At 43.9% G+C, this 13443-nt stretch overlaps 1 protein-coding gene across 2 annotated transcripts in view; it reads left to right on the forward strand.

The window, feature by feature from the left end:
* The window catches only part of ARMC2 (armadillo repeat containing 2), a 179302-nt gene that overhangs the window by 8120 nt on the left and 157739 nt on the right, over nt 1-13443 (forward strand). The gene's annotated exons all lie outside the window — the stretch shown is intronic.

Below are 13443 nucleotides of genomic sequence, written 5' to 3' on the forward strand. Positions count from 1 at the left end.
ACCCTCAATGAAACATATCATTCCTTAAACTACATAAAGCACCTACAACACCTCTCACACGACCTTACCTAACACCTTTCCATCTGAATTCCTCTTTCACCTCAGCTTATGATTGACTGTTTTTGTTGTCTCAAATCATGTAACGATGTTTTCATTTCCATACTCTGTAAGCCACATTGAGCCTGCAAAAAGGTGGGAAAATGTGGGGTACAAATACAATAAATAAATAAATGTGTTCCCTTATCTCGATGATTGGCTGGTGAAGAGCACCTTGGAGGACAGTGCTTGTGAGTCCATGCAGATGACTATTTGAGTGCTAGAGTTACTAGGGTTCGTTATAAATTACCCCAAGTCCCATCTTCATCCTGTTCAACAATTGGAGTTCATTGGAGCCCTGCTTGACAAAAGGACTGTTTGAGCCTACCTTCCGGAACCATGGGCGGACAATTTTGTCTCCCTGGCATCCAAGGTTCGGGCATTGCAGCAGGTCACTGCTCGGTAGATGTTGACATTGTTGGGCCAAATGGTTTCCACAGTGTATGTTACACCCATGGCACGCCTGCACATTAGAGCTGCTCAGTGGACCCTGGCTTCTCAGTGGTATCAAGTCACGGGGGATCTTAGAGGATGTCATCCAAGTGTCCTTGGAGCTTGTACGCTCTCTTCAATGGTGGGCAATTCGGCCCAGTTTGACCTTGGGACTTTCATTCCAAATTCCTCAGCTGAAAACATTCTGACGATGGATGCATCTCTGCTGGGATGGGGAGCTCATGTAGATGAGCTTCACACTCAAGGAGCTTGTTCCCTCCAGGAAATGAATTTTCAGATCAATCTCCTGGAGCTTCAAGCGATCTGGAACATAAGTATTGCCATACTGGGACAGACCAAAGGTCCATCAAGCCCAGCATCCTGTTTCTAATAGTGGCCAATCCAGCTGACAAATACCTGGCAAGATCCCAAAAAAGTACAAAACATTTTATGCTGCTTATCTCAGAAATAAGCAGTGGATTTTCCACGTCCATTTTAATAATGGTCTGTGGACTTTTCCTTTAGGAAGCCCTCCAGACCTTTTTTTAAACCCTACTAAGCGAACCACATTCTCTGGCAACGAATTCCAAAGTTTAATTACACTTGTGAGAATATGGAGCCTGCTGTAATCGGAGAATACCTGCTACAGGTAAGTATCTTCGCTTTTTCTCAAGGGCTATTCTGTCAGGAACCAAGTTGTCTTAGGAATTTCAATTTTAAGAATTTCAACCATATAACTTTTTTATGTTTCAACAATTTTAATTGATGATACAGCATGTTATACATGTACATAAGAATCAATCTTGAATAATTGTTCCAAGCTCACACAGCAGTATGAATAACTTTGTAACTTCTTTTTTTTTTTTTTTTTTTTTAAATTATTTATTTAAATTTTCCAATACATCACCACTTAAAGTGAATATGCAATCGGCATTATTTAACATTAGGAAACAAAAATAATAAGTATATATCTTTACAGCCCGTTTGTCCACAAGTTAAAGAAATTTGATTCCAAGATTAAGGAAATTAAAAAAAAAAGAGAGAAAAAAAAAATACAAAAATTAACAATCAATAGATGCTTCCTCTGGTTCAGACCCCAGCCTGCTAAATTAGGGAAGGTTTACTATATTCACATCAACTCTTGCATCAATAAACTCTTTTAACTGTTTTGGGTCTACAAACTGAAAATGTTTACCCTCAAGCATCACATTACAAAAACAAGGAAATCGCAAGACAAAATTTGCTCCCAATGCCACCACCCTGGGGTGAAGTTCCAAAAAGGCCCTTCGTCTCATCTGTGTAGGCCGTGAGAGATCTGGAAAGATACGGACCTTTGAGCCCAAGAACAGATTTTCTAAGTGTCTCAACGAAAGCCGTAGTACGGCATTCCTATCAGGCTCCAACGCGAAAGTGGCAAGCAGAGTTAACCTCTGAGTAACTATTTCTAATGAGCTTTCTAGGAATGAGGTAAGATTCACTCCCTCCCCTATTACGGGGGGATTTCCCACCACCACTCCAGTACTCCCGATGTAATAAGCCCATGTAATGGGAGGGAGTGAGTCCTTGTCCATTCCCAGGATGTCCACCAAATATTTTTTAACCATCTCCAAAGGAGAAATTAACAGCGATTTGGGAAAATTAAGAAACCTAAGGTTAAGTCTTTTAGTCTGATTTTCCAAGTATTCAAGTCGTTTATGTAGGAAATTATTGTCTTTAACCAGAGCTGTTTCTATAGATCCCATTTCTTGAATTTTGATATCCACACGTTCCAATTTCTGGGTTTGCTGTGCAGTCACTTGTGCTTGAAGCAGGGCAGTCTCAGAAAGAACTTCAATATCAGAAGAATTCTGCTTTAAAGTAGTTTGCATAGAGGTTTGGATATTGTAAACCATATCCCATAGTGACTCCAGCGTCACAATTGCTGGTCTAATCACACCACTAGCCACAGGAGGAGATTGAGATAGACTATCAGCCTGAGCTAATTTGGAAACAATAGCTTGAGGCAATACCTTTGAAGCCTGTTGTAGTGTTTCCCGAAGTTGAGAATCTATCTCCGTTGCTGCAGTCACACCCTCAGACAGGACCAGCTGAGCCACTTCGGCATCTGTCTCTGTTTGAACAGCCAGCAACTGTCCTCCAGGCTGGGGAGGTGCAATTTGCTCCACAGGGCGCAGGGAAGCCCCGTTTCCACTCTCGATCGACTCCGAAGGGCCGAGAGCTGCAGTGGGGGTCGAAGTTCCCTGAGGACCCGGTTGCTGCTTGGGAAATTGCAGGGTTGTTTGTTTCATCGTCGAGGAGGTCACAGGAACCGAGGGATATTCCTTTACCTTCCCCCTCCGCTTCCCCATCGTTGACGAGGCTACAGAGGCACCGAGGAAAACTCACAAACACAGCAGCCTCCAGGAGCAAATACAGGTGCGTCCATTCACAGCGCCATCTTGGAATCCCGACTTTGTAACTTCTATCATCAAACTGGTTTTACAATTCTTTTTTTTTTTCCCCACCTCCCCTTCGACCTTTATATTTGGAAACAAAATGTTAGTGTTCTTATGCTGAACAAGAAAAACAAGAACAGCATAATTAAAGTATTGAATTCAAACATGAACAACTATTGTGCATTTTGTTTTAAGATTTTCCTGTCTAATGTTACTTCCCTCTCTCCCCTCCCCTACATTCTATATTTCCTCAATTATGATTGATGACATATCAAAAGGGAACCAGCACAAGGTTCCATGTATAGCTAACATAAAACTAGAAACCTCTGTATGGCGACAAGGAAAATAATTTATCATCAGGAAATTTTCCCTCCCCAATTCTCCCCTCTTCTCCACCCTATCCTTCCCACCCTATCACCATTTTCCATGACCCTTCAGACACCATCATTGTTTTGTAAGAATATTATTATTATTACATTTGTACCCCACATTTTCCCACCTATTTGCAGGCTCAATGTGGCTTACAGAGTGTTGTTACGACAGAGTCATGACAGGATATTGGATACAATCAAAAGTAAGCAGAAGATGGATGAGGAGTTAGAGAAGATGGTGTTAGGATAGTTTAGGAGGTGATTTGTGTCTTTAAGGGGTCTTTTTGTAGGCTCTATCAAAGAGATGTGTCTTCAGAGATTTGCGAAAGAACACAGCCAGGATATCAGGCCCCCCCCCCCCCGATCCCTCATCGCACCCTTCTCCCTGAGGAAATGCCCGATCCCTCAATATTTCTACCGAATGAATGGGTCACTCTATATATCTTACCTAGAGTGATTTACCACCAAGCTTCTCCCTTTGACAGACAAGCTTTGTATATACGGCCCCCAGATTTCCAGAAACTGCCTCCGCCGCCTAGGGGAACTGCCCACACCCCTCCTTTCAAACAGCAGAAACTCATGTAGCTTATTCCTCCAGTGCCAAAGATCCGGGGCCATATAACTATTTTAAAGTTTTAAACAGTTTTTATTTATGATCACAAACAGCAACACAAGCATTAAAAAAAAAGTTGAATAATAGATAAAGTACAACATTGTATAAAATACTCAAAACTGAGGGAGCAGAAGGAGAATGAGATCTGTGCCAGTGTGGAGTGTTTCTTTTGTACAGTCATCTTGAGTGGCGTCTGACATTGTGGCATCGCCTTTGCCTGCATAATGTCTCGCAGCTTGTGCGACGTGTGCTCGAAGGGGTGTGCCCCAGGCCCTTTGAGAGCTCTTTAGGAGCCAAGGAGCTGGTTACTCTGCCCAGGTCTTGTTGAAGGTACTTCTTACTTATTACCGTAGTGATGGGGAAAGCGTAGAGAAAAGGTAAAGGCTATGGCCGGGCACTCCCAAGGATCAAGGGCCCTATAGACAGACATGTAATAGATGGAAGATCTCCTCCTGCACCTGACTATCCGGTGGACTCGGGGCCTTGTTTGGGTTCAGTGTGGTAGGCCTACCCTTTCTCCACCTGCTACTTCCTCGGAATCCCAGTTAGAAGGGATTTTTCCGGAAATGGTGAGACTTGGGAGATTTCTAATTTTCAGGAGTGTACCATGTCTCTTCCCAATGTCCAGACTTATTTCAAATGGGATCTGTGCCAGCCAGAGATTACTTTGGTGGCTATCTGGTGGGTAGTGACTAGAACTGAAAAGTGTTTGAAATACCCAGGTCCTCAGTTAAGTATTTTCTCCATCAGACAGTGGCTAAGCTCTCAGATATGGAAACCAGAATTTAAACTATTGATAGAATTCAATCTCAGAATATCTTTCAGATAAAGACTTTGCTGAGTGGTGCAACAGGTATACACACACAGGTGCCTTGAGAACTTGCAAAATATATTAGTTAAAAATATATGTTGTCTGTGTCTTTTTTTTTTGTTGTTGTTGTTAATTTTCCAAGGCACTATTTGCTAGCCCCTGAAATACTCACGAAGCAGTACCTCAAGAAAGTTTTGCTTGTTGATGAAGGAGATATGATGCCCTTTTTTGAATCATTAGGCCTGTATTCAGAAGCCAAGGGAAGAAGGACAAGCAAAGTAGGATTCCTTGAATTTGACAGAATTTCTTGAAACTTCCCAACCATTCATACAGAGGCAACTCTGTGACCTTCAATGCGGAGTAGGAAAACACAAATTATATTTTACAAAAAAAGAATGTCTTTCTGTGGTCAATGTATCCAAGTCTTTCCAGATGTTACTAGAGCAACTCAGTTGCTTAGAATTTTTTTTTTAGCTTTTAAAGATTGAGGTTTTTTTTTTTGTTACATTTGTACCCCGCACTTTCCCACTCGTGGCAGGCTCAATGCGGCTTACATATTGTATACAGGTACTTATTTGTACCTGGGGCAATGGAGGGTTAAGTGACTTGCCCAGAGTTTTAGCTCAGGGAGCATCTTTTATGTTATCCCTGTTGATTATTATTTATGAAGCAAAAAAATGTTTTCTATGATCCTTCTTAGTTTGAATCTTTTCTTTTGTTAAGAGAAAAAGAAAAGGTGGATATTAAGGCTTAATGTTAATTGATCTATTGTATTGAATGGTATATCGTGTTATTTCTTTTTTGATTTTTTTTTTTTAATCATTCTTTTGGGGAGACTTCCGGTGACGTCATGACCGCGAGAGGTTGAAGGGAAAATCTCTCCGGCTCCTATCTTCCCCCTAGAGCCTTAAAAAAGCACACAACGCCGACTCCAACTCTCCAAAATCCGCGTATTAAAGAGCCCGAGATCTGGGGATCACTTTTTTTTGCGTTTCCGGATAGCGATATGGCGGCGAAAACCGCCCCAAAAGACAGACTCCGCGGCAGGGTGGGAGACGAAAAAGAAAAAATGGCGCCGCCTGCAAGCCCACCCGGACCGTCGGTCTCATCTGCATGGATAGCCGAAATCACTGCAGAAATGAAGGCAGTGATGGAAGATCTTTTAGACCGCCGGCTGGCCCCTATTGATGCTAAGCTCGAGCGAGTGCAGACTCAGCTCACGGACCTGTCGAAAGACTGTGTAGCGTTCCAATCGCGAGTCTCTGAGGTGGAAGATCGCGTCACGGTGGTTGAAGGAGCGCAAAGTCAGATGCAGGACCAGCTGCGGGCATTGGAGCACAAAGTGGAGGATCTAGAAAATAGATCTAGAAGGAATAATATTCGCCTGGTGGGACTCCCGGAGAGCATCCCGGAACGGGGCCTGGAGACCTTTTTGGCCAGCTGGATGAATAAAGAACTACAACTCCCAGAAGCGCTGGGGCCACTTCGCATCGAGAGAGCCCATCGACTAGGACAGAAGGGCTCAGGAGCTGGTAGACCACGAGTAGTCATCTTAAGATTTTTGGACTATGCCCAAAAACAAGAAATTCTGCAACGGCTCAGAGCGGGGAACTCTCTGGTATTTGAAGGAGTGACAATTAGATGTTTTCAGGATTACTCCGCTGGTGTAGCAGCAAAACGGCGCCAGTTTTCGGAGATTTGCTCTAAGCTGTTCCAGAAGAAAATACGGTTTGCGCTGCAGTACCCGGCAAAACTGCGTGTCACTCATAATGGAGCCACCAAGATATATGAAACAGCAACTGCTGCCCAAGACTTTTTAAAGCAACTGGAAATGGGCACGCCGGAAGACCGCTGAGAAAGGAGCGGAGTTGTCAGTAGATGATGACAGACCAGAACGTGGATTGACTGAGCGATGGAGAGTTGGTATATATATGTGCTCCCTAGGGTGCACGAACTGAGCCACAGTGGCTGCGTTGTGTGAGATAAAACTGTGTGGAGCCTGGCTACGGGCTATGTTTCAAGGTTAAAATTACATGGTTTAGAAGGTTTTGGTTAGCATAGAAATGCTAAGTAGTAGTAGTAGCGATTAGGTTCTCTTAAGATTTTGACCGGGGAATGTTTGGATTCTGTAAGGGGTTTCTGGGGGGAGGAGGGAGGGACGTAGGAAGTAATGGTCCCAGTCAATGGGTCCGGATCTAAGGGGTTAGGAAAGGGGGGGGTGGGAGTACCTGGGATAGGGAGGGGGGAGAGGGAGGGAGTGGGGGGGAGGGGGGTGGGCATGGAACCTGGCTTTAGGGGGAGGGGAGTGACCGCGGAGAGACAGGATGCACGGTATATTTGGCGGGCTGGGAGACAGATACGTTGGCTGGAGTTCTTGATGGATGGGGACTGGCAGAGGACGCAGACGCAAGGTGCTAGACAACAAGTAGCTGGAAGAGACCAAAGTGGGGGGGGGGCAGTGGCTGGGATGCCCCCTCTCACAACTATCGCAGTTTTTTGAAATGCATGTCATTCTCTTTACATTAGAGGTATGGTAAAAATCGTAACCTGGAATGTAGGTGGAATAAATTCACCTATAAAACGATCCAAGATTTTACAGCAACTAAATAGACAACACATAGACATAGCCTTGCTGCAGGAGACGCATTTGTCGCAGACAGAACATGCCAAACTCAGTACATGGTGGGTAGATAAGTGTGTAGCGGCGCATGCGCAGGGGAAAAAAGGTGGGGTGGCCATTCTGCTTCGCAAAGGCGTAGTTACGGAGATACGCCCACTTTCAGTGGACGCCTTGGGAAGATATGTTATATTGGAGGCCATGGTGGGTAAACAAAAAGTGCTCATTTGCAATATTTATGCTCCTAACAACTATGACAAAAAATTTTTCCAAACGATAATTAACTTTCTCCTTAGGCAACCAAATACCGAACTCATAGTAGGGGGAGACTTTAATGCAGTCTGGGATCCCTCATTAGATAAATCAGTGCCAGGCAATACTGCGACCTATTACAATCATTCTTTTGGATATTTCTCTCTGTTCCCTGTTAATGTAGGCTGGTTTATTTCTTGTTCATTGAGTGTTTTTATAATAAACAATAAAGATTGATGAAAAAATGCTTACTCGTCTAGAAAGCTTTAAAATAGGGACCACAGTGCTGATTATTTGCTTTCTAGATGGGTGAACAAGAGCTCCCTCCTCCCTCCATTATTGTAAACCCTGTTTGTGTCTGTTGTGAGTGGGCCTCGACAAGCAACTAACCAAAGGATGAAAGTGTTTGGATCTTAGGAAACGTAAGCAACCGGTGGGCGAATAGTGATAGGCGAACAGTGAGAGAAATTTATGTTCTAACCCTTTCTCCATACTAGCCTTTTTGTCTGCTTGTCGCTGAGTTCGCTGCATAAAATGCACAATATGAGACATAATCTCTGCCCAAGACTTATGTTCTATAGCTACTACACCATCCAGAGCTTTCTGTACGTCTACAGGGAGCCCTTTCTTCAAGATGTGGTAGAATAGAACATGGGAATTTCCATAATCCCAAGGCTGGCCTATTTCTGATTGCCACAGATCCTGTAGTGTTTTTACATATTGATGAACAACCCCATATAAACACAAGAATCAACAAAAGTGCTCAATACACATACAGTGTAACTCCATTTCAAAGAATAGAACCTTTGTGTCTAACCACCTTCACCGTGTGTGGAATTTTTATCACCAAAAGTTAATGTCTGTGCCTGACATGTATCTTCCTCTAGAATCCTTCAACCCTCCTCCTTCCCCTAACGAGTGAGTGTTAGGATGGCTGGCCTGGACTCATGGCCTTGAGCCGTTCTTGTGAACCATTACCAAACATATAAACCCTCCCCTCCTGGCAGAGTAAATTACTTTATCACCCCTCAAGGTGCTAGGATGAAGCCATTCAATATAATACTTCACACCCTATTATATACCTTTTAAACAATTCCAACCTCACATCTTGGACCTTTGGAAAGTCCGTGATTCTAAGGTAGCTAATAAAGTTAAGGTTCTTAATTGTCTCCATTTCTTTTTCAAGAGTATCCAATTTCCCTTGTAGCTCCTTAGCTAAACCTTAAGGTCAGAAGAACATGCAGCAATAGAAGTATTGAGTCTTATCAAAAATAAAAAATTACACAGAGAATCCAAGATGATGACAGGTGGTTTCGGCAGAAGGATCCAAAGATGTTATCCTGGGCAAAACTATTCCTAAAGCCACTTGGGCTTCTCCAGCCTAAGGTCAAAGAACATACAGCAATAGAAGTATCGAGTCTTACCAAAATGTTCCACAAAGAATTCAAGATGATGACAGGTAGTTTCAGCAGAGGAGAAGGATCCAGAGATGTTATCCTGGGCAAAACTATTCCTAAAGCCACTTGGGCGTCTCCAGCCTGAGGTCAGGATCCTTCTGAAACCGAGATGAAACCTCTGGAGCTTCTTTCTTGCTCTGTCAGTGTTTTGAGCCTCCACACCAGGCGTTTCCACCTCTGCTGCAGTCAGTGGCCCCGCAGAGAAACTTGCGACATATGGCTGTTGGTAGTGGCTGACAGCATTTTCATCTCCCAAGTGACTCTGGCCTCCCCAGCTTTAGAAACTTGCTTCCTACTTCCACCAATTTGTCATATCATAAAAGAATCCAGCATCTGCTGAGGTAAAGGAGACACCGAGGCAGTAGGGAGGGATGAGCTGGAGCTTTCACTCTCTCTCTTTTTTTTTTTTTTTGCTGTTGTATTTTGTATTTTATTGTAACTTTTGTTCGCCACATTGAGCCCACATAAGCTGGGAAAATGTGGGATACAAGTGGACCAATAAATAAAAGGAAACAAAATTGTAAAGGAATTCTAAAGGCACAAGAGCACTCTTGATCAGAGTGCCACCATCTTGTCTCTGCCCCCTTACGGTAGTAAACACTTTTCTACATTAGTGAAGGAGTGTGGTAGCCGTGTTATTCCACTCTTAAGGTTATCGATAGAAATCAAACAAAATAAAACATGGAAAAGAAAATAAGATGATACCTTTTTTATTGGACATAACTTAATACATTTCTTGATTAGCTTTCGAAGGTTGCCCTTCTTCCTCAGATCGGAAATAAGCAAATGTGCTAGCTGACAGTGTATATAAGTGAAAACATTCAAGCATTACTATGACAGTAAAATAGATACCATTGGAGATTCTACATGGAATGTTGCTACTATTGGAGATTCTACATGGAATGTTGCTATTCCAGTAGCAACATTCCATGTAGAAGGCTGCACAGGCTTCTGTTTCTGTGAGTCTGACGTCCTGCACGTACGTGCAGGACGTCAGACTCACAGAAGCAGAAGCCTGCGCGGCCACATTGCTGATCTACAAGGGCCGACTTCTACATGGAATGTTGCTAGTGGAATAGCAACATTCCATGTAGAATCTATAGAAATCAAACAAAATAAAACATGGAAAAGAAAATAAGATGATACCTTTTTTATTGGACATAACTTAATACATTTCTTGATTAGCTTTCGAAAGTTGCCCTTCTTCGTCAGATCGGAAATAAGCAAATGTGCTAGCTGACAGTGTATATAAGTGAAAACATTCAAGCATTACTATGACAGTCTGACAGGGTGGGAGGATGGGGGTGGGTCGGAGGTATGCATGGGGACATCAAAGCCTATCATTGATATTCTAACAGGATGGGTGTGGATAGGTGAGGGGTGGGGTGATCAACAGAGAAATACAGCTTTATGGTTTATAATGGGCTAATGACTACATTAGTGAAGAAATATTGCTCCTTACGTTCTGTCCAAAACATAAAAATCCATGTGAGAAAGCCCTTCATAGTAGATTGTATGCAAGCCCTCTTATACTACTGCAAAAGAACAGTTGATCAGGCAGTCAATGCAGCTTTTGGTCTCCTTGACCCCCCCAGTAGATTTGGCATAACAGTCGCCAAAGGAACTCAAGCAAATTGGCTAGTTTCCTGCATCCAGCTCTGTTATGAACAAGTCAGGTTCTCATCTGAGTACTAAAGTAAAATCTCACTAAATTAGTCAAATTTACTGCTTGAACCAAGCCACTACAAAGGACAGTGCTTTCAGTCAAGCTGTGTAATGCAGCCTGCTCCAAATTTTGGGACATTGCATAAAGAGTAGCTCTGAAGTTGGGAGTCACCACTTGTGTGCCTGACTCAATCCTTCTTGTTGGGAAGAATCATTGTTGCTCGCCTGTGATTATTCTTCCCAGTGTGCATCACTTTGCATTTGTCCACATTCAATTTCATTTGGATGCCCAGTCTTCCAATTTCCTATGGTCTTCCTACAATTTCTCAGTCTGCTTGTGTTTTAACAACCTTGAATAGTAAGGCCCAGATGCACTAAACGTTTTTCATCGTTAAATGAGCCCTTAAGGAAGAATTTCCGATCCTTTCCATGCACTAAAGCCTATTTTTCGACGGTAGTAGCAGCTAACGAAAACGGAATGGAGATGAGCAATTAGTGTGAAAACCCCATTGAAACGACATGCACTAACCTTTTCCGATTGCCTTTACGCAGGAAAAAGGCAGGAAAACTAACGAGAGGTCTGGACCTCTCGTTAGGACAGCTCTGTGCCAGGAAAAAGTGTTAAGTGAAAAAATAAACAAACTTTGAGCCAATCCCAGCGCATTAGCAGAGCTAAAAGCGCTGTGATTGGTCCAAAGGACCTCAGAAAACACATAAAAAAATAAAAATAAAAAAAGGATCGGGAGGGGGCAAGGGCGCTCATCAGGAGCGTCCTGTACGGACGGCCTTGCCCCCCCCCCCGCTGCTCCCCACTTTCCGCCGCTCCCCCCACCCCGAAAAAGCAAACTTCTAGAAGCCCCTGCCCCCCTCCCTTCCTCACTACTCTCTCACCTCAGCTCCGCCTCCCGACATCCTCCGTCCGTGCCCCGCCCCCTTTTGGGGTCGTCGCCGCCATTCCCCTCCTCCATCGGGCCCCCCTTCCTCTTACCGGGCCCGTGCAGTGCCTCTCTCCTCTGTCCGAAGGCGCTGCACGGGCAAGAAGAAAGCTGAATCAGCTGATGCCTGCCTTCGCCTAGCTTCGATAGAGCGTCTTTCTCCTCCTGGGCCCGCCCCTGTCTGACGTCAGTAACCTACGTAGGTTACTGACGTCAGACAGGGGCGGGCGCAGCAGGAGAAAGACGCGCCATCGCGAAGGCAGGCATCAGCTGATTCAGCTTTCTTCTTGCCCGTGCAGCGCCTTCGGACAGAGGAGAGAGGCGCTGCACGGGCCCGGTAAGAGGAAGGGGGGCCCGATGGAGGAGGGGAATGGCGGCGACGACCCCAAAAGGGGGCGATTTGACTGTGTTTTGAACGTTTCTGGCATGCGCAGAGCAGCCAGCATAACGCTTGGCTGCTTTGCGCATGCTTTACGAGCCGATTACCGACGGGGATTGGTGCATCGTTCTTTCCAATACCGCACCAAACTTTTTGTGTTTTTGGAGCATGCTTCGTTATTTGAAATTCGTTAAAGGTTTTAACGTTTCTGATTTTTTTACGTTTGCTTGATGCATCTACCCCTAAGTTAGGTATTGGCTTGTTTGGCTACTTGTCAGTTTCAACATAATTGGCTGAATTTTCTCAAGCTTTTGGCGTGTCTCCCATTCTCTTCCCCCCACCCCTTAGAAAAGTATAGAATGGAACGAGTGACAATTTTTTCCAAAATCATTTTCCTTCCCTTTTGGTTCGGCAGTGGCAGAACTAACTGAAAATGTCCCTATTTGTAATAGTTTACTATTTATTTGGAAATGAATACACATTCCTAATGTCCCAGTTGTGGTTCTCCATGTACCACATCTTTGTGATCACCACTGAATTCAAATCAACCTTTTCCACTATGGCTTCAAGTTGAGAACTTTATTTCCTATACAATTGGCATTAGTATACACAGTTTTCCATATTTACCCTTTTCTGATTGCTATACACGTGTTCAATGTTTTACTTACCTGATAGCTTTTCCACTAGTCCCTGTCGGTGCTGAAGCTTCTTCTCCCTCGCCCCAAGTTTTCATCTGAAGTCATCCCTCAAATTGTTTTACCTGAAGGCTACCCATCCCCAAAGATAACTATAATGAAGGGCATACATAATACTGATCCTACCTTTTGGGTAGGCAAGCGGTATAGATGTCACATTGGGTTGTGGGTGTTGAGGGACATGATTCCCAATCTCTAGCCCTTGACCATCCCCAGATGGTCTCATCCGTACTCGCATAAAGATTAGCCTCCTCCAGATTTTTCCATGTGAAGATGAACGCCTCCCTGACCCTAACTGGGAAGGAGTGACACTAGCTTGGATTGGAGATAGGTGGTTAATCTTCACATGATTCAGAAAAAAAACTGAGCAGTTGTGTGTGCGTCCTTTAAATTTCCATTTAATCACTGATCTACGTCAAGCAGGTGACAGATTTGCAGGAAACCTCTAGTACTACTCCTCCAGAAGCCATTAGATGTCCCTGTAAAAGCAATCTGTGACTTAAGCTTTCCCCTTCATTAGTACTTCTAGATTGGAGAACAAGAGGGAAGAGCATGTGACAGGAATTGGACTCCTGCCACAGGTAGGCTTCCTTCCATTGGAATGCCTATGACTTGACCAAGATGGAGAGAAGGTGCTCTTATACCCTGCATGTTCTGCTGGTGATTGTGCAGTGCTTAGGCAATT

Source organism: Microcaecilia unicolor, chromosome 3, assembly GCF_901765095.1.
Source record: "Microcaecilia unicolor chromosome 3, aMicUni1.1, whole genome shotgun sequence".
Lineage (NCBI taxonomy): Eukaryota > Metazoa > Chordata > Amphibia > Gymnophiona > Siphonopidae > Microcaecilia > Microcaecilia unicolor.